Source organism: Rattus norvegicus, chromosome 16 (assembly GCF_036323735.1).
Source record: "Rattus norvegicus strain BN/NHsdMcwi chromosome 16, GRCr8, whole genome shotgun sequence".
Classification (NCBI taxonomy): Eukaryota; Metazoa; Chordata; class Mammalia; order Rodentia; family Muridae; genus Rattus; species Rattus norvegicus.
In genome coordinates, this window is record NC_086034.1 from 32683699 (window position 1) to 32706756 (window position 23058).

General features: G+C 38.7%; 1 pseudogene across 1 annotated transcript in view; it reads right to left on the reverse strand.

The window, feature by feature from the left end:
- The window catches only part of Ddx60l1 (DEXD/H-box helicase 60 like 1), a 109981-nt pseudogene that overhangs the window by 76245 nt on the left and 10678 nt on the right, over positions 1-23058 (reverse strand). The window contains exons 3-9 of the transcript XR_010058378.1: positions 15550-15657; positions 15311-15377; positions 14879-15068; positions 13055-13396; positions 9861-9977; positions 7333-7494; positions 5712-5870 (exon numbers count right to left, since the gene is read on the reverse strand). The product of XR_010058378.1 is annotated as a DEXD/H-box helicase 60 like 1 (transcript). The remainder of the gene's footprint in view (positions 1-5711; positions 5871-7332; positions 7495-9860; positions 9978-13054; positions 13397-14878; positions 15069-15310; positions 15378-15549; positions 15658-23058) is intronic.

Genomic DNA, 23058 nt, shown 5'->3' on the forward strand with positions numbered 1-23058 from the left:
ACAGGAATGTAGAACAATTATCTCCTGAGAGGCTTCATGCATCTGATAAAAGCAGATGCAGAGACCTTCAACCAAACATCATGCAGAGCCTGGGAATCTTGTGGAAGAGTGAGATAGAAGTGAGCAATTAAGAGGGGTCAAGGACACTACAACAATACACACTGAATCAACTAACTCAGAGCCACCAACAGAGAACATGCAGGAGTTGGACCTAAACCTCTACACATGTGTAGCAAATGTGCAGCTAAGTGTTCATGTGGTTCTCCTAACAAGTAGAACAGGGTGCTCTCTCAGTCTCTGTTCCCTGCTATCAGACCCCATCCCTCCCTACTTGGACGGCCTGGTTTAGCATACATGGGAGTGGATATATTAAGACATGCTGGGACTACATGCCTCAGGATGGAGTGGTACTCTAGAGAAGCTTCCCATCTCTTGGAAAAAGAGGTAGAGGCAATGGGGGTAAGGGAGCTAAAAGTGGAAACAGAAACAATAAAGAAATCACAAAAGAAGACAGATCTGGAGATAGAAAGCCTAGGATAGAGATCAGGAGTCACAGATGCAAGTTTCACAAACAGAATACAAGAGAATGAAGAGGGAATTTCAGGGACAGAAGATACCAAAGAAAACACTGACACAACAGTGAAAGAAAATGCAAAATGCAAAAAGCTCCTAACCCAAAACCTTCAGGAAATTCAAGACACAATGAGAAGGTCAAACCTAAGGATAAATTGGTATAGAACAGAGTGAAGATTCACAACTTAAAGGGCCAGTAAATATCTTCAGCAAAGTTATAGAAGAAAATTTCTCTAACCTAAAGAAAGAGAGGCCCATGAACATGCAAGAAGCCTACAGAACTCCAAATAGATTGGACCAGAAAAGAAATGCCTCCCATTATATAATAGTCAAAACACCAAATGAACAAAACCAAGAAAGAATATTAAAAGCAGTAAGGGAAAATGGTCGAGTAACACATAAAGGTAGACCTATCAGAATTACATCAGATTTCTTTACAGAGACTATGTAAACTAGAAGATCCCAAGCAGATGTCATACAGATCCTTAGAGAATACAAATGCCAGCCCGGGCTATATCCAGCAAACCTTTCAGTTAACATAGATGGAGAAACCAAGATATTCCATGACAAAACCAAATTTACACAATATCCTTCTACAAATCCAGCCATACAAAGGATAATAGATGGAAAACTCCAACACAAGGAGGGAAACTATATCCTAGAAAAAGCAAGAAAGTAATCTTCTTGCAACAAACCAAAAGATGAGAGCCACAAAAACACGATTCCACCTCTAACAACAACAACAACAAAAATAAAAACAATCACTATTCCTTAATATCTCTTAACATCTATGGGCTCAATTCCCCCAATAAAAAGATAAAGACCGACAGGCTGGATGTGTAATAGGACCCAGCATTTTGCTGCATACATGAAATGCCTCTCAGTGACAAAGACAAATACTACCTCAGAGTAAAAGACTTGAAAAAAAGTTTCTAAGCAAATGGTCCCAATAAAAAAATGTTGCATCTACACACCATTTGATCCTAAAACAAAAGAATATACCTTCTGCTCAACACCTCATGGTACCTTCTCAAAAATTGACCATATATATAATCAGTCACAAAACAGGCCTCAACAAATACAAGAAGACTGAAATAATCCCATGCATCCTATCAGAGCACAATGGACTAATGCTGGTCTTCAATAACAACAAAAGCAACAGAAAGCCCATATACGCTTGGAAGCTGAACAACATTTCACTCAATGATGAGTTGAACAAGGAAGAAATAAAGAAAGAAGTTAAATACTTTTTAGAATTTAAAGAAAATGAAGGCACAACATACCCAAACTTATGGGAAACAATGAAAGCAGTGCCAAGAGGAAAAAAATCATAGCTATGAGTGCCTCCAAAAAGAAACTGGAGGAAGCATACACTAGCAGCTTGACAGCACACCTGAAAGCTTTAGAACAAAAAGAAGCAAATACATGAAAGAGGAATAGAAGGCAGGAAATAATAAAACTCAGGGCTGAAATCAACCAAGTAGAAACAAAAAGAACTATACAAAGAATCAACAGAACCAGTAGGTGGTTCATTGAGAAAATCAACAAGATAGATAAACCCTTAGCCAGACTAACCAGAGGGCACAGAGACTGTATCCAAATTAATAAAATCAGAAATGAAAAGGGAGACATAACAACAGAATCTGAGGAAATGCAAAAAATTATCCATTCCCACTACAAAAGTCTATACTCAACAAAAATGGAAAATCTGGAAGAAATGGACAATTTTCTAGACAGATACAAGGTACCAAAGTTAAATCAGGATCAGCCAAACCATCTAAACAGCCCCATAATCCCAAAGAAATAGAAGCAGTCATTAAAAAGTCTCCCAACCAAAAAAAGCCCAGAACCAGATGGGTTTAGTGCAGACCTTCAAAGAAGACCTAATAATACCAATATTCTTCAAACTTTTCCAAAAGATAGAAATAAAAGGAACACTACCCAATCTGATCTTTGAAGCTACAAATATGATTATACCTAACCAACCAAAGACCTTACAAAGAAAGAGAATTTCAGACCAAATTCCCTCATGAAAAAAAAAAAACCTCAATAAAATTCTCGAATCCAAGAACACATCAAAATGATCATGCAACATGGTCAAGTAGGCTTTATCCCAAGAATGCAGAATGGTTCAGTATATGGAAATCCACATAATCCACTATATAAACAAACTCAAAGAAAAAACATATTATCATCTCATTAGAGGCTGAGAAAGGATTTGAAAAATTCAACACCCCTTCATGATAAGTCTTGGAAAGATCAGGAATTCGAAGTCCATACTTAAACATACTAAAAGCAATATACAGCAAACCAGTAGCCAATATCAAACTAAATGGAGATAAATCTGAAGCAATTCCACTAAATTAAAGGACTAGAGAAAGCCGCCCACTCTCTTCCTACTCAATATGGTACTTGAAGTCCTAGTCAGAGCAATTAGACAACAAAAAGTAGTCAAAGGAATACAAATTAAAAAGAAAGAAGTCAAAATACCACTATTTGCAGATGATATGATAGTATACTTAAGTGAACCCAAAAATTTCACCAGAGAACTAGTGAACAACTCCAGCAAAGTAGCAGGATATGAAATTAACTCAAATCAGTAGCCTTTCTCTACCTGAAGGATAAACAGACTGAGAAAGAAATGACCTGAAATGATAGCTTTCGCAATACACACACATAATATAAAATAACTTCGTGTGACTCTAACCAAGCAAGAGGATCTGTATGACAAGAACTTCAAGTCTCTAAAGAAAGAAAATGAAGAAGATCTCAGAAGATGGAAAGACCTCCCATGCTCATGGATTGGCAAGATTAATACAGTAAAAATGGCCATCTTGCCAAAAGCAATCTACAGATTCAATGCAATCCGCATCAAAATTCCAACTCAATTCTTCATGGAGTTAGAAAGAACAATTTGCAAGTTCATTTGCAATAACAAAAAAGTCAGGTTAGCGAAAAATATTTTTTACAATTAAAGAACTTCTGGGGGAAATCGCCATCCCTGACCTCAAACTGTATTACAGAGCAATCAGGATAAAAACTGCATGGTATTGGTACAGAGACAGGTAGGTAGATCAATAGAATAGAATTGAAGACCCAGAAATTAACCCACAAACCTATGGTCACTTGATCTTTGACACAGATGCTATAACCATCCAGTATAAAAAAGCAACATTTTCAACAAATGGTGCTGATTCAACTGGAAATCAGCATGTAGAAGAATGCAAATTGACCCATTCTTATCTCCTTGTACAAAGCTCAAGTCCAAGTAGATCAAGGACCTCCACATAAAACCAGATACACTGAAACTAATAGAAGAGAAAGTGGACAAGAGCCTTGAACACATAGGGGGAAATTTTCCTGAACAGAACACCAATGGCTTATGCTCTAAGATCAAGAATTGACAAATGGGACCTCATAAAATTGCCTTCTGTAAGGCAAAAGACACTGTTAATAGGACAACACAGCAACCAACAGATTGGGAAACGATCTTTTCCAATCCTACATCTGATAGAGGTCTAATATATAACATATATAAAGAATTCAAAAGTTAGATTTTAGAGAACCAAATAATCCTATTAAAAATTGGGGTACAGAGCTAAACAAAGAATTCTCAACTGAGGAATACCAAATGGCTGAGAAACACCTAAAGAAATGTTCAACATCTTAGTCATCAGGGAAATGCAAATCAAAGCAACCTTGAGATTCCACTTCACACCAGTCAGAATGGCTAAGATCAAAAACTCAGGAGACAACACATGCTGGTGAGGATGTGGAGAAAAATGAACACTTCTCCATTGTTGGTGGAATTGCAAACTGGTACAACCACTCTGGAAGTCAGTCAGAAAATTGGACATAGTACTACCTGAGGACCCAGCTATACCATTCCTGGGCATATACCCAAAAGATACTCCAACATATAACAAGGACATATGTCCCACTATGTTCATAGCAGCCTTATTTATAATAGCCAGAAGCTGGAAAGAACCCAGATGCCCTTCAACAGAGGAATGGTTACAGAAAATGTGGTACATTTATACAATGGAGTACTACTCAGCTATTAAAAATAAGGACTACATGAAATTCTTAGGCAAATGGATGGAACTAGAAAATATCATCCTGAGTGAGGTAACCCAGTCACAAAAGAACACACATGGTATGTCCCCACTGATAAGTGAATATTAGCCCCAAAGCTCAGAAAACCCAACAAATAATTCACAGACCATATGAAGCTCAAAAAGGAAGACCAAAATGTGGATGCTTCAGTCTTTCTTAGAAAAGGGAACAAAATACTCATGGGAGGAAATACAGGTACAAAGAGTGGAACAGGACTGAAGGAAAGGCCATCTAGAGACTGCCCCACCTGGGAATCCATCCCATATGCAGCCACCAAACCCAGTCACAATTGCTGACACCACGAAGCACTTGTTGACAGGAGCCTGATATGGATGTCTCCTGAGAGGCTCTGCCTGAGCCTTACTTATACAGATGAGGATGCTTGCAGCCAACCATCAAACTGAGCACAGGGATCCCAATAAAGGAGTTTGGGCTCTTGGGCTTTTGAAGCAAGTGCTTTACCAACTGAACCATCACTCTTGTACCCTATACCTGACCTTCAGTTTTCAACCCCAGTCAAATTATGCTAAGACAGTAAATGTAATGCAAGCAATATTAAGTAAATGTAATGTAACTTAATCACTTCTTTACTCACACTCAAATCAATACACTTCATGAATTTTCCCCACGTCTCCTATGCCAGATTTGGGCAGGAGCATTTTGCAAGGGGACACTCACCATGCAGCCAAGCTGCCTTCATTATGCCTAAGTCACTTCTCAGAATGCTGTAGAAGAAACATACTCAGAGACTCAAGGGTAGAGTTCCTCTCCTAGTCTCTAACACCATCAGAAGTTATGTTGCCAAGTAGTCCCCTAATTCCCCCCATGGATACATGTCATGATGCTGGCGATTGCTACATAATATAGTTATTAAAAGTAGTTCACGTGACTGATTTAAGTGAGCTGACCTTTGAAGATCTCAACATTTAACACTATTGTATAAATCTGTCTCAAAGGTTATTGTACTTTTTATGTATCACATAGTAAAAACAGAAGTATGAGTGAATGAAGATTAGATTTACCATTTTTAAGACAGTCTGGAGGTCCTGAATCCAATTCGAAGTGATGAATCTTGAGCGAGCTCTCTGGGAGAGAGGTAAATGGAGCTGAAAAGCCACACTGAGGCAATGTAGCTTACAAAAGTCTTCCACGTCCTTCAGGGTTAAGCAATTATCTGGTTTCTGAAGGAAATAAAGATGGGGAGCTGAGAAATGCAGGCTGGGAGACTTCACACTCAATCTTCAGAAGTACAAACTCTGTAATCAAGCTCTCTTGGGAAGTCTCTGGGAGAGTTCCACAGCCACACATTCTCTAATTGAGTCAGCATGTGTCCAGAAACTAGGCTGCATTTAAACATGCTTGAGATAAAGGAGAAAAGAAGCTTCTGGCTTTGTAGCAGTACGTGTGTGGCATGATTCAGTATTTCAGGGACACCGTTTTTAAGCTAATAAACCAGATGATAAAGGAAAAGAATCACAGGACATTGAGTGGTTGGGACTACATGATAAGTACCCTCATCTATCCACATATTATATTCTAAGGCAATAGTATGAACTACCAACATGAGGTCAGCAGGCTTGTGATGAAGCTAAAAAGTGTAACTGCAGAATGACAACAAGGAGAAATAAGTAGACATATTTAGCCTCGTGGGAAAAGGATATTGTTGCTATTGCCAAATGTTTTTGGCTCATTCTGGGGAGTAAGAAGACCTCATTGGGACATGTCTAGGATGACAGAGAGGGTCTAATGGCTAGAAGTTCCAACGAGAAAAGTTTGACTTACTATAGTGATTTTGGGATGATTTAAAATAGGGTGTCTAATCGTGTAGAAAGGTTTCATTAAAAATTATATTTAAGGAGATACTGCAAAGCAAAATATTAAAAATGTGTCCTTGTCCATTTCTGAAATCAAGAAGGTTAATAGGATTCTTCAGCTGAGATTCCGTAGTACTCGGATTACACATAGCATGGTGTGTGCACCTGTGTGTTTACCTATGTGCCCATGAGCACACACATGCAGAGGCAAATGTTTACTCACACCTAAATTTCAACTGGCCACCAGATTCTTGTTCCTTTTTGCAATAAAGACACATAAGAACAGCAGTCTCTCCCCAGCTAGCAGGGCATCGAGATACCACAATGTGAGAGTATATTTTAAAGTCAGTGAGAACTTTCCACAAGATAAATCTGAATTCAGTCTACATTATTATTATTTAATACCTTCAGTTGGAGGACTGCTACTCTCAAAAGCCTAAAGTCAGTTCTTTACAATGTGGACTAGAAATAACAATGCCTATCTTGCAAAGCTTTTCTGAGCATTTCATGTACTGTACACAGAAAAAGCCCAAAGCATGTAATAGGTAGTTTCTCCTTTGCTTGCCTGTGGGTGTCTTAGGCTATACAGATCCTACATGAAAGACCTATATGTAACACTCTAGATCATTGAATAGCATAATTCTTTATAATAGGAATTGTAGGGATTTTCCTATTTTGAAGTTTATATAAACAAGAGAAAATGCCAGTACCACATGGGGAAAATGGTAGATAAAAGTAATAAAAGGCAACAGTAGAAATCAATAGCGTATCCCCATGTGACAACCTGTATCCCAGTGTAACAACCTGTGTCCCTGTGTACCAACCACACCTGTGTGACTTCGGATGTCTCTGTGGATGCTCTCTTCTCTCTGTTTTCTAAGTAGCTGTGGTACATTTCCAAGAAGAGAGAACATGAGGTGACACAAAAGACACGTCGGATGTCAGATCCTTCTGGCCAGAGTTGCTTCAGCAAAGATACAATTTCAGATACCTGGCACAGTAGGCAATGGTAACAGGTCATGGCATGTAGAAAACTATATTCATCAGGGATTGTGTAGTAAGAAATGGGTTGATGTGGAAACTGCAGCTATTTCCACTAAAAAAATAAAATAAATTACAATCGAAAATTTTGAGTGATAAAATATTTTAAATTTTTTAACAAAACTGTTAATGCATGCACATAAAAATACCCATAAATCAACAGAAAATCCATGACTCTTTAAATACTTATTCTCTAATGAAACACAAATAATGAGAACATGGAAAAAAATCAAATTCTTTAGTAATATAACAACTGCAGGTTTTTTTTTATTTTCACGTTATCAAGTGCTTTTTCATCCTTTAATACTTTATTAACAGTTTCAGTAATTAAGGTATGCCACTCCTCATGTTTCAGTAATAAATAAAAAAGGTGCACATCACTACCTCTTCTGTGCCTACTGTTCCTCACTTCCTCTCCCGGGCTCCCTCTGACCCAGGCAGTCCACGTTTCAGTGCAGCACCCTGCCCAGTTGCTCTGTCCTCACTCATAGTTCCCTTGGCAGGTTGCCACTATGCCATGCATACACGTCCCAATTCCATGGTGGGCCCGCCACCACACACTCTCTTGAACTCAATTAAGTCTCCATATGAAAGAACACACCACACAATAACCTCTGACCCAATTGATAAGATATAATTTGCCCATCTAGACAGCACAAAATCCTGTACACACCCATCCCTTAAAAATGGTCATAACAACCTGTAACTATTCGCAGAGAATCTGCTGCCATGTTCTCTCAGCACCTCCTCCTTGCTCCCGCCACCTCTCTCTGTATCTCCCTCCCTTCTAAAACCTCTGTTCCCGCCTCCCTTCCTTCTCATCCAATGACAGGCCTCATTTTACCTTGTCTGCCTTCACCTGCATAACCGCATCAACCTACACTTATATGCTTTCCTAATGAGGTTATAAGCAGGCAAAAGTTTAGGTAAGGGCATATGACAATACATTAATTTGTCATTCAATATACTAATATTTCTTATTTAAGTTCTAAAGAACTAACTAAATGAACAATCCAAAATCTGCCCAAAGACATATGCATGAAGGTGTTCATAACAGAATGATTTATAAAAGCAAACCCTCAAACCATTTAAATGTTTGGCATTGAAGAAATATGACCATATGTCCACAAAATAACACTGGTAAGAATTGTAATGAGGTCACAAAATGTGCATGCCATAATATAGAAAAGTAACAAAAAGGGTGTACATCAGCATAACCTGACTACTGTAAAATACACTGATGTTACTTAAAAGATATAGTTTAAAAGTATGAGTCTTGTCTCTAAGTGAAGACACTCTACACGGCCCAGACATAACAATAAGGAAAGGTATTCAGAATATCGAGACCGTCACATTCTTGAATCTCTATGCTACACTTCTTTTGATGAATTTAAAGATACCCTGTATTCCCATGTGAACAAAGGCACTGGGTTACTCACAAAAATTGTTACGCATTCCAGACTTTGTTTTTTTCATTATTTTATGGTTATGAATATTTGTCCATATGTATATATGTGAACCATGAGTGTTCTAGGTGCCCATGGAAGTCAGAAACAGATTTCCTGGGACTGAAGTTCAAGTAGGCTGTGAGTTGCTATGTGGGTACTAGACACGGACCCTGGATCTTCTGCAAAAGAGTTAGTTCTCTTATCACTGAGCCAAACTCTCCAGGCATTTTCTTAAAACACATAGCAGTGTGGGTAATCCACATGCTTAGAAGTAACACATATCTGAATGCTTCACTCCTTCTTTAAATGAGGAAAAAGAATACCCTTGGCAGGGAAGGGATGTACACTAGGAATGCAGTATTAAAACATGTGTTAAGGCAACATGACAAAAAGAAAGCTAAGGGATTGTGGGACTGTAGGACTGTGCTGAATCTACACTAATACGTTCATGATATTAACAACGGGAGAAGCTCAGAGTCATATTCCTTAAATCAGAGTCTAGACATATCTATATCTTAGTCCCACTTAAACCGGGAGACATTTCTACACTGAGCAGGAACAGGAGAAAGGTGGCTACTATTTCTCCTACTCTCCACTGTTACAATAGGCCTATTACTGTATCCATTAGACCAAAGAAAACCCTGGAAGCATGCTGGTCTCCAACAAGGTGAAATGGTAGGAGTTATACACTATACATTCTGACCTTCATACACACAGCACATGTGCCTGTGAATGGGCACATGCACACACACACACACACACACACACACACACACATACACACACACACACACATACACACACACACACACACACACACTTTAAAAAAAATAGTTCAACTTAAAAGTATTTTTTCAAGTTCTATTACCTCTTTTTCCATATCATTGAATTTTAAATCTCCGAACAGAGGTGTTAAAGCCCTATCTCTGTATTTTTCCAACTGTTCAATCAGGGCTTTGTAAACATTCATAATCGTTTCTTCATTCTGCAAAACAAAGTATGAAAATTGTCATAAATAAAATTATTACTTCCCAATGACAAAACTCAGAAATTTAAGATACAATCCTGTTACAATGCAGTTCTCAATGCAAAGTTTACACTAATGTAATTGAGGATGGTCAGCAGTTTGCATACATTTCCAGGCAATACTTGTTTATCTTTCCTTTTAAAATAGCACCATATCTTAGCAATTTCACAAAGGTATAAATAATATACCTTTAAATGTACCTTTTAATATTCCTTTAAATGTACAGCTCAGTGACTTAGAAAATTGGCCATCATAATGTAATGTATTTGCAAACCTCCCACCCGAAACAATTCATTGCTTCACTAGGATAAATTTCAACCAAGCACCTAAGAAGAGACTAGAAACTCTCTCCATAGATATCAGTGGCACTGGGAAGAGGTTTGGCCAACAGTTTCAATGGCATTGTATTTTAAATTCTATTTCAGTAGGCCTCAAATTGGCTAATGTGGCAGGGTATTTGTTCACACTATGAACCCTAAGATTGTATTGTTTATTGAAAAAAACTTTCTTTTTCCCATTACTTTATTTTTTATTTATTAATTTTTTCTTTTATTGGATCTTTTTATTTACATTTTGAATGTTATCCCCTTTCCTGGTTTGCCCTCCAGAAACCCTCTAACCCATCCTCCCTCTCCCTGCTTCTATGAGGGTGTTTCCTCCCACCTCCAGTCCCTGACATTCCCCTACACTGGGGCATCGAGCCTCGACAGGACCAAGGGTCTCTTCTCCCATTGATGCCCAACAAGACCATCCTCTGCTACATATGTGAATGGAACCATGGGTCCATCCCTATGTTCTTTTGGGATGGTGGTTTAGTCCCTGGGAAATCTGGTTGGGGGAGTCTGGTTGGTTGATATTGTTGTTCTTGTGAGGATGCAAATTCCTTCAGCTCCTTTGTCCTTTCTCCATGTCCTCCATTCATGGTGTGGCTCAACCTTAGCATACACCTTTAATCCTCTACTGAAGCATAACTATGCGCTTAGTACACAGTTTTAATCCTAAACAATGAAGGTAAAATTAGTTCATAGGAGGATGCACCCACGTTTGAAAGTGATGTCTAATTGAGTGGCAGACAAAGTGACAAATCAGAGAAATCTCTAACAGAATAGGATATGCCCTACTTTCACGAGGAGAGGAATGGAAAGATACTTGAAGGGCAGTGCAGAAGGAGAGAGAGACAGTTTGGGGCAGTTGTACAGAGACAGGTGTCAGAGAGAGAACAAGCTAGACACAGATAAAGACAGAATGAGCCGGACGATCAGAAGGAACCAGATTAGAACAAATTCAGAGTTAGTTTGAGTCCACTCAGAGCAATTCAGGAAAATCAGAGAGAAGCCAGATTGAGTCAGTCAGCTTGGAGTTTGTGCCAGAAAAGCTGAATCAAATCAGCCAGCCAGAGCTCAGAAAGAACTAAGAAGGGGTGATCTTATTCCACAATAAGTCTCAGGGGCTGAAAACATATGGGGCTTGAAGCTTCTAGGACTAGGCTCAGGATAGCAGACAGGCAGAAAGCCTACAAGACATGACGACAATTATTACAGGTGAATAAAAGTTACTTGTCCAGGTTAATGTTAAAAAAAAACTTCTTTAAAGTGAATGAATGTTAATGAATTATGGCATAAATTATTTTATAAATAAAACCCTCCATTAAAATTTATTCTAGGCAGAATTTTTGCAAGTTTTCTCAGAGCACAGATTCAGAAACTGCTGTCAACAGAATACTATAAACTCAGGCTGGGTATGGTGACACATGCCTTTAATCCCAGCACTCAGGGACAGAGAGGAAAGTGGATCTTCAAGAGTTCCAAGCCAGCCTGAGCTACACAGTGAGACCCTGTCTATGAAAATAAAAAAGAACTACAATGTAAATTCTGTATTTAATACTTCCCGTAGGTATAAAAATAGAGCTCAAGACTGTTAACCGCTCACAGTTAGCAGTCAGAGTTTGGAATACTTTAATGATAGGAATCGTAACAAAAGCAAAATAAACTACCCCATCATGTTACGAAAATCATTTGCGTGTATGCGGATGTGAGATGATGAATTTGATGTAATTCTTATAGAGGGACACATGTTAACTGGTTCTAAAGCTACTTGGATAAGATATGGAATAATAGCCATATGCAGAATTCGCCTTACCTAGTGAGCAAACCAGATTTATTTAAAAAGTCTGCCCATATGCTTTACTCTGAAATTTTCAACAAATTAGTTCTCAAATATACCAATATAGAAAAATAATACCATGGTGGAGTTTGAATTCTGATTGTTTCAAAAGCAAATGATTTATTGATGTTGGTTATTTATAAAGAAATGAATCATTTCTGCCTTTCCTTCTTTAGGCTGCCCCAGAGTGTTCTCATTAAAGGTAACCACATAAGCTAGCGTCTCACTAGTTGATCTCAGCAACAGAGACACACCTTGACCTCCAATTTCATGTTTTTCTGACCTTCATTAACATGTATTTCACATACCACACAATGTTAGGAGATACGGGACAGGGTGACATTGCTTCTCATAACATTTATATTCTAGTCTACTATTCATTTGGTGTTGATTTTGAACAGGCTACTTATTCAAGCGTCTACTTCATTATCTTCAAATGTAGATGACTCTTATGCTTGCCTTAAGGGATTTTGGTGGCAGTTAATGTAAATAATCCATGACAAGGAGTACTTGACAAATTTCTATATGTTGTCAGTATTAATTCATTGTTAATGCTATTAAACTGTATATATTCCTATTAAATCTGTAATAGTTTATTGCAGGTAGAATCAACACTGAATCAAGAGAGTTATTTTTTCAAGACTTATTTAAGTTCTAGTTGTATGTGTGTGTGTCCATCTGTCTGTCTGTCTGTAGGTATGTGCATGTAAACGCAGTGCACACAGAGGCCAGACCTGGAGCTACAGCCAGCTGTGAACTATCCAACACGGGTGCAAGACTAATATGCACTCTTAATCACTTAACCATCTTTCCTGAGTAAATATAGAAATGCTAACAAAATTCTAGAACATAGTCTTTTAGATATACATTACCTTCTTAAAAAACATCTGGTTTGTGTACGAGCTTTGCATAAAGTATGCATAAAGACGAAGGATGTCAGATGTTTGCCCTGAGAAAAGCACAACATTGACCTTTGCTGCCCAAGCCTGAATGACTACAAAGTTTAAAAGATGTGTTTGCAGGTGGTCTAGGCCTTCGTCAGCCACTATCAAGAAATATGGGCAGCTCTGATTCAAGCAAATACTCCACTCTTCTGACAAGCAGTTAGAAAACATAGTCCAAACTTCAATGGTGGTATTCTTCTGAAGATGCAGAATTAAAGAAGTTCTCAGTGTAAGAAGTTCTGGGACACTGAAGTATGCATATTCAGCATCCTATGGCGGAGGAGGTAAAGTATGTTAATTGAGAAGGATCATTTAGTATTTTACTAGTTTACTCACAAGACCATAGTATTAAGGTCACTGAAGGAAATACAATACAGCCGTTTGTTATGTGTGGGGGTGGGGTGGGGGAGTTCCTGTTCTATAGTCATCAAATTGACCCTGGACTTTGACTGTATCACAAATGTATTCTATAAATCACACTTTGGACTTGAGAGCTTGGGTGCCCTGAAAACAACATGGCACTCAGAGTGCATCACACTTTGCCTTCCTGTGTTATAATTATTCTCCCATCCTACCACACTTCAAGAAGACAAAGTACAGAAAAACTATGAAAATAGTAATTTGCAATTATAAATTTTCTGAAATTGGGAGTGGAAGGAGAATGCGCTACTCTAGAGAATAATTCCAGACTGCAGCGACATTTCTTAAACAGCATGAGTTTTTCTCCGCAGACAAAAATTTGTACAACTAACCGTAAACATGGAGCAGAACACTTGCTCCTTGTGCAAAATTCTGCTGGCCAGGAATGCTCAGAAATATACACTAACGTGAGTTCCCAACTGAACAAACCATGCCGAACCTTTGTGTACACTGTTAGCTGTTCTAACTATAGGAATAGAAAGATATGGTAGCAGGTACATATACCTGTATTTGAAATTGTCCAAATTGTATTAATTAAACCACATATGGTACTTATGACAGAGCATACAATACCAAAGTAGTGGTAGTTAGTTTGTGTGGGCTCAAATACACCCAACAACGTACTCTAATAAATTGCTTGCTGAGTTTGGAAGGCAGAATGGTTCTCAGATGGAGGACTAGAATTGAGGTTGGTGGGGCCACTGTTGAGCAATTCAGCCATTCTTGTGACTCTGGGTCTGTTCAACAAACACTACAAAAAGCTCATCACACATTACAAAATCATCTAATTGCATTTATTCTTGAACACTGCAATGCTAGGTCATTGTTTGTTTTTTTCTCTTCTTCCCTGACTTATTTGTTTTGTTCTTGGTTGGTTTTTGTTGTTTTGCTTTGTCTTGTTTCTTTTTGGTGCTGGAAATTGAACCAACAGTCCTGCATGCACTAGGCAAATCCTCTACCACTAAACCGCATTTCCAGATTTTTTTTTCTCTTAAGAAGGTTTTTTCAAATTGGGCTCATTGTGTGAGCTTCAGGCAGGCTTCAAACTTAAATCCTCCTGGCTTTAACCTCCAAATCATTTTTTTTGCACTTTAAAGAATACATTTTACTTGGAAATCAGAGGTGAAAATATTTACAAAGTTTTATAAAACCAATTTTAGCTGTAGCCAGCTGTGGTAGTGCATCCCTGAAATCTTTTCACTTGGGAAATAGAGGCAAAGGCTTGTTGAGTCCTAGGCCAGCTTCAGCAACAAGAAACTGTGTCTCTAATTAATTAAGTGAATTTTGGTTTTAGCCTTTAGAGAATAAAAAAACCCAGCTGATCTGTGTTACCTTGAAGAAAACGATGGCAAATTGCCCTCCTTTGCTCGTAACATCCAGCAGGTAGCGTTCAACCAGGTAGAAGAAATGGAGACTCTGTCCTGGCTCAAGTGACATCTCACACACACATGTGAGGAGCAAGGAGTCACCATCAATCAGAAAGAACTCAGATTCAACAAAATCATTGAATAAGCTGGAATAGCTAAAACAACAAAATAGAATTATAACAAAATCCAAGTGGATGGCATAGACCCCCAAACAGGTGTGGCGCTGTTACGTCATCATCATTAATCTACATTATTGAATACATAGTTGCACATAATTACGTCTCTATCCATAGAGACGGATACAAATTAAAATAACCATATAAGGCTAAATAACTCTACAGGAAGGGGAATATTACCCATGACTTCAAAACTATTGATTACTGTAAAAAATACTTACTCAGCTCTTGTTATATTTTCCAAGATTAATTGCGACATTCTTTCTAAAAACATTGTGCATCGTTTTTCTAAAATAAAAAAGAGAGAATGAATTTATTTTAGTCAGTCATTTTTAAGAGAATTCATTCTTATTATTTGAGAAATAAGAAACAGTGATGGTTATTTTAATATGTAAACTATTTAACTGATGTACCATATATTTTATAATGCTATAAATAGTATTTTGAATAAAAAAATTACCCATTCTTGCTGCTATCTGTGCTTCCAACCCGACCTGGGGAAAATTAAAAATGTAAATATCCTTTACTCTGTTTCCTCTCAATGGTCATTAATAATGAAACAGCATATCTGCAAAGAAAGAGAAAAACTCATCAACTTTCCTATCAGCAGAAGTGTCCAGAATGACCATATTTCTAACAAAACAATAAGCAGCAGAAATACAGAATGAGCCCAATCAATGTGCGCTCTGTTCTCCAGGAACAAAAACCAAGAAAACAACCATTAAACACATAATTGCATATGCAATGGAAAACTTACAAAGGAGACCAAGTTAAAGGTGGGAGACATTTCCCTAAAATATCAATGCCCAAGAAGAGGTCTAAAGGATTAAACATGAATTAGGCAAAACAAAGGAAAGTAACAGTCTAGGCAGGGAAGAGAAGAACATTGTATGTTAGATATGTAACGGCCTGTGGCATGAAGGAATGAACCCAGAATCAGGGCTGTAAGGAGCCAGGAGGCTGGAGTGGAGAGTGGGAGAAAGTGTTTGATGTTCAAGAGATAGGGCTTGAGAGACATCAAGTCGGCAGATCCTTCGAGCATGCGTTATAGTTAGCTACTAAGGATCTGAAGGTAGTGTGAAGGCAATGCATTCTGAAGAGATTACTCCAGCACAGTACAGGGGTGAGAATAATGGGCAAAGTAACAATGGCAGCTTGGTGTAATCACAGGTTAATGGGAGACTGAGGTAATAAAAGGTGCGAGTTTAGGCAATGAAGCTCCCGGAAGGGGCGGCACAGGTCTTCCTGGTTGCTGCCGCTGCAGAGAGCCCGTGGGCAGCACCCCACGAGCGAACTTGAGCCCCGGGACCACAGGTAAGACCAAATTTTCTGCTGCAAGAAAGCTGCCTGGTGAACTCAAGACACAGGCCCACAGGAACAGCTGAAGACCTGTAGAGAGGAAAAACTACACGCCGGAAAGCAGAACACTCTGTCCCCATAACTGACTGAAAGAGAGGAAAACAGGTCTACAGCACTCCTGACACACAGGCTTATAGGACAGTCTAGCCACTGTCAGAAATAGCAGAACAAAGTAACACTAGAGATAATCTGATGGCGAGAGGCAAGCACAGGAACCCAAGCAACAGAAACCAAGACTACATGGCACCATCGGAGCCCAATTCTCCCATCAAAACAAACAGGGAATATCCAAACACACCAGAAAAGCAAGATCTAGTTTCAAAATCATTTTTGATCATGATGCTGGAGGACTTCAAGAAAGATGTGAAGAACTCCCTTAGAGAACAAGTAGAAGCCTACAGAGAGGAATCGCAAAAATGCCTGAAAGAATCGCAAAAATCCCTGAAAGAATTCCAGGAAAACATAAATAAACAAGTAGAAGCCCATAGAGAGGAGACACAAAAATCCCTGAAAGAATTCCAGGAAAACATAAATAAACAAGTAGAAACCCATAGAGAGGAGACACAAAAATCCCTGAAAGAATTCCAGGAAAACACAATCAAACAGTTGAAGGAATTAAAAATGGAAATAGAAGAAATCAAGAAAGAACACATGGAAACAACCCTGGATATAGAAAACCAAAAGAAGAGACAAGGAGCTGTAGATACAAGCTTCACCAACAGAATACAAGAGATGGAAGAGAGAATCTCGGGAGCAGAAGATTCCATAGAAATCATTGACTCAACTGTCAAAGATAATGTAAAGCAGAAAAAGCTACTGGTCCAAAACATACAGGAAATTCAGGACTCAATGAGAAGATCAAACCTAAGGATAATAGGTATAGAAGAGAGTGAAGACTCCCAGCTCAAAGGACCAGTAAATATCTTCAACAAAATCATAGAAGAAAACTTCCCTAACCTAAAAAAAGAGATACCCATAGACATACAAGAAGCCTACAGAACTCCAAATAGATTGGACCAGAAAAGAAACACCTCCCGTCACATAATTGTCAAAACACCAAACACACAAAATAAAGAAAGAATATTAAAAGCAGTAAGGGAAAAAGGTCAAGTAACATATAAAGGGAGACCTATCAGAATCACACCAGACTTCTCGCCAGAAACTATGAAGGCCAGAAGATCCTGGACTGATGTCATACAGACCCTAAGAGAACACAAATGCCAGCCCAGGTTACTGTATCCAGCAAAACTCTCAATTAAAATTGATGGAGAAACCAAGATATTCCATGACAAAACCAAATTTACACAATATCTTTCTACAAATCCAGCACTACAAAGGATAATAAATGGTAAAGCCCAACATAAGGAGGCAAGCTATACCCTAGAAGAAGCAAGAAACTAATCGTCTTGGCAACAAAACAAAGAGAATGAAGGCACACAAACATAACCTCACATCCAAATATGAATATAACGGGAAGCAATAATCACTATTCCTTAATATCTCTCAATATCAATGGCCTCAACTCCCCAATAAAAAGACATAGATTAACAAACTGGATACGCAACGAGGACCCTGCATTCTGCTGCCTATAGGAAACACACCTCAGAGACAAAGACAGACACTACCTCAGAGTGAAAGGCTGGAAAACAACTTTCCAAGCAAATGGTCAGAAGAAGCAAGCTGGAGTAGCCATTCTAATATCAAATAAAATCAATTTCCAACTAAAAGTCATCAAAAAAGATAAGGAAGGACACTTCATATTCATCAAAGGAAAAATCCACCAAGATGAATCTCAATCCTAAATATCTATGCCCCAAATACAAGGGCACCTACATACGTAAAAGAAACCTTACTAAAGCTCAAAACACACATTGCACCTCACACAATAATAGTGGGAGTTTTCAACACCCCACTCTCATCAATGGACAGATCATGGAAACAGAAATTAAACAGTGATGTCGACAGACTAAGAGAAGTCATGAGCCAAATGGACTTAACAGATATTTATAGAACATTCTATCCTAAAGCAAAAGGATATAACTTCTTCTCAGCTCCTCATGGTACTTTCTCCAAAATTGACCATATAATTGGTCAAAAAACGGGCCTCAACAGGTACAGAAAGATAGAAATAATCCCATGCGTGCTATCGGACCACCACGGCCTAAAACTGGTCTTCAATAACAATAAGGGAAGAATGCCCACATATACGTGGAAATTGAACAATGCTCTACTCAATGATAACCTAGTCAAGGAAGAAATAAAGAAAGAAATTAAAAACTTTTTAGAATTTAATGAAAATGAAGGTACAACATACCCAAACTTATGGGACACAATGAAAGCTGTGCTAAGAGGAAAACTCATAGCGCTGAGGGCCTGCAGAAAGAAACAGGAAAGAGCATATGTCAGCAGCTTGACAGAACACCTAAAAGCTCTAGAACAAAAAGAAGCAAATACACCCAGGAGGAGTAGAAGGCAAGAAATAATCAAACTCAGAGCTGAAATCAAACAAGTAGAAACAAAAAGGACCATAGAAAGAATCAACAGAACCAAAAGTTGGTTCTTTGAGAAAATCAACAAGATAGATAAACCCTTAGCCAGACTAACGAGAGGACACAGAGAGTGTGTCCAAATTAACAAAATCAGAAATGAAAAGAGAGACATAACAACAGATTCAGAGGAAATTCAAAAAATCATCAGATCTTACTATAAAAACCTATATTCAACAAAACTTGAAAATCTTCAGGAAATGGACAATTTCCTAGACAGATACCAGGTATCGAAGTTAAATCAGGAACAGATAAACCAGTTAAACAACCCCATAACTCCTAAGGAAATAGAAGCAGTCATTAAAGGTCTCCCAACGAAAAAGAGCCCAGGTCCAGACGGGTTTAGTGCAGAATTCTATCAAACCTTCATAGAAGACCTCATACCAATATTATCCAAACTATTCCACAAAATTGAAACAGATGGAGCACTACCGAATTCCTTCTATGAAGCCACAATTACTCTTATACCTAAACCACACAAAGACACAACAAAGAAAGAGAACTTCAGACCAATTTCCCTTATGAATATCGACGCAAAAATACTCAATAATATTCTGGCAAACCGAATCCAAGAGCACATCAAAACAATCATCCACCATGATCAAGTAGGCTTCATCCCAGGCATGCAGGGATGGTTTAATATAAGGAAAACCATCAACATGATCCATTATATAAACAAACTGAAAGAACAGAACCACATGATCATTTCATTAGATGCTGAGAAAGCATTTGACAAAATTCAACACCCCTTCATGATAAAAGTCCTGGAAAGAATAGGAATTCAAGGCCCATACCTAAACATAGTAAAAGCAATATACAGCAAACCAGTTGCTAACATTAAACTAAATGGAGAGAAACTTGAAGCAATCCCACTAAAATCAGGGACTAGACAAGGCTGCCCACTCTCTCCCTACTTATTCAATATAGTTCTTGAAGTTCTAGCCAGAGCAATCAGACAACAAAAGGAGATCAAGGGGATACAGACCGGAAAAGAAGAGGTCAAAATATCACTATTTGCAGATGACATGATAGTATATTTAAGTGATCCCAAAAGTTCCACCAGAGAACTACTAAAGCTGATAAACAACTTCAGCAAAGTGGCTGGGTATAAAATTAACTCAAATAAATCAGTTGCCTTCCTCTATACAAAAGAGAAACAAGCCGAGAAAGAAATTAGGGAAACGACACCCTTCATAATAGACCCAAATAATATAAAGTACCTCGGTGTGACTTTAACCAAGCAAGTAAAAGATCTGTACAATAAGAACTTCAAGACACTGAGGAAAGAAATTGAAGAAGACCTCAGAAGATGGAAAGATCTCCCATGCTCATGGATTGGCAGGATTAATATAGTAAAAATGGCCATTTTACCAAAAGCGATCTACAGATTCAATGAATTCCCCATCAAAATACCAATCCAATTCTTCAAAGAGTTAGACAGAACAATTTGCAAATTCATCTGGAATAACAAAAAACCCAGGATAGCTAAAGCTATCCTCAACAATAAAAGGACTTCAGGGGGAATCACTATCCCTGAACTCAAGCAGTATTACAGAGCAATAGTGATAAAAACTGCATGGTATTGGTACAGAGACAGACAGATAGACCAATGGAATAGAATTGAAGACCCAGAAATGAACCCACACACCTATGGTCACTTGATTTTTGACAAAGGAGCCAAAACCATCCAATGGAAAAAAGATAGCATTTTCAGCAAATGGTGCTGGTTCAACTGGAGGGCAACATGTAGAAGAATGCAGATCAATCCATCCTTATCACCCTGTTCAAAGCTTAAGTCCAAGTGGATCAAGGACCTCCACATCAAACCAGACACACTCAAACTAATAGAAGAAAAACTAGGGAAGCATCTGGAACACATGGGCACTGGAAAAAATTTCCTGAACAAAACACCAATGGCTTATGCTCTAAGATCAAGAATCGACAAATGGGATCTCATAAAACTGCAAAGCTTCTGTAAGGCAAAGGACACGGTGGTTAGGACAAAACGGCAACCAACAGATTGGGAAAAGATCTTTACCAATCCTACAACAGATAGAGGCCTTATATCCAAAATATACAAAGAACTCAAGAAGTTAGACCGCAGGGAATCAAATAACCCTATTAAAAAATGGGGTTCAGAGCTAAACAAAGAATTCACAGCTGAGGAATGCCGAATGGCTGAAAAACACCTAAAGAAATGTTCAACATCTTTAGTCATAAGGGAAATGCAAATCAAAACAACCCTGAGATTTCACCTCACACCAGTGAGAATGGCTAAGATCAAAAACTCAGGTGAGAGCAGATGCTGGCGAGGATGTGGAGAAAGAGGAACACTCCTCCATTGTTGGTGGGATTGCAGACTGGTAAAACCATTCTGGAAATCAGTCTGGAGGTTCCTCAGAAAATTGGACATTGAACTGCCTGAGGAGCCAGCTATACCTCTCTTGGGCATATACCCAAAAGATGCCCCAACATATAAAAGAGACACGTGCTCCACTATGTTCATCGCAGCCTTATTTATAATAGCCAGAAAATGGAAAGAACCCAGATGCCCTTCAACAGAGGAATGGATACAGAAAATGTGGTACATCTACACAATGGAATATTACTCAGCTATCAAAAACAATGAGTTTATGAAATTTGTAGGCAAATGGTTGGAACTGGAAAATATCATCCTGAGTGAGCTAACCCAATCACAGAAAGACATACATGGTATGCACTCATTGATAAGTGGCTTTTAGCCCAAATGCTTGAATTACCCTAGATCCCTAGAACAAACGAAACTCAAGACGGATGATCAAAATGTGAATGCTTCACTCCTTCTTTAAATGAGGAAAAAGAATACCCTTGGCAGGGAAGGGAGAGGCAAAGATTAAAACAGAGACTGAAGGAACACCCATTCAGAGCCTGCCCCACATGTGGCCCATACATATACAGCCACCCAATTAGACAAGATGGATGAAGCAAAGAAGTGCAGACTGACAGGAGCCGGATGTAGATCGCTCCTGAGAGACACAGCCAGAATACAGCAAATACAGAGGCGAATGCCAGCAGCAAACCACTGAACTGAGAATAGGACCCCCATTGAAGGAGTCAGAGAAAGAACTGGAAGAGCTTGAAGGGGCTCGAGACCCCATATGTACAACAATGCCAAGCAACCAGAGCTTCCAGGGACTAAGCCACTACCTAAAGACTATACATGGACTGACCCTGGACTCTGACCCCATAGGTAGCAATGAATATCCTAGTAAGAGCACCAGTGGAAGGGGAAGCCCTGGGTCCTGCTAAGACTGAACCCCCAGTGAACTAGACTATGGGGGGAGGGCGTCAATGGGGGGAGGGTTGGGAGGGGAACACCCATAAGGAAGGGGAGGGGGAGGGGGATGTTTGCCCGGAAACCGGGAAAGGGAATAACACTTGAAATGTATATAAGAAATACTCAAGTTAATAAAATAAAAAAAAAGGTGCGAGTTTATTTGAAGACTGTAAAAGGGTAAGTATGGCATAAATTGGCAACGAATCAAATTAGAGTAGAGAAGTGGGCTGTCAAGGAGGACTCTGAAGATTCTGACTCAGGGATGAGAGATGCTTACATAGTTAGAATGCTCCTTATGCAAGCATGAGGTACTGAGTTCAAAACACCAGCACCCATGTAAAAATCCCAGGCATGGCTGCATATTTCTGTAACTGGCATTAGGGGATGAAGACAGGCAGCTATCAGGAGCCCGCTGACTAGTGAGTCTAGCTCAAATAGCGAGCTCCTACTTACAAGGTAGAGCCTATCTGAAGGCAATAAAAAAAAGAATAGAGAAAAACACTCTCACCTCCTTGGTTCTTCAAATGAATATGCAGAGCACACAGATGCATGCATCACACATACAGTAACAGAAAGAGAGAGAGAGAGAGAATTGTAGTTCATGCAACAAGGTAGATTATTAAGGCTTTCTCTGATCCCAGAACCCTGGAATAAGTCTACAAGTCAAGCAAATGTCGTTAACTTATTTGTGGTCCACCTTAATTTGACAATTTGATTGGCTTTGAGATTTACAATAAGCCATGTAATG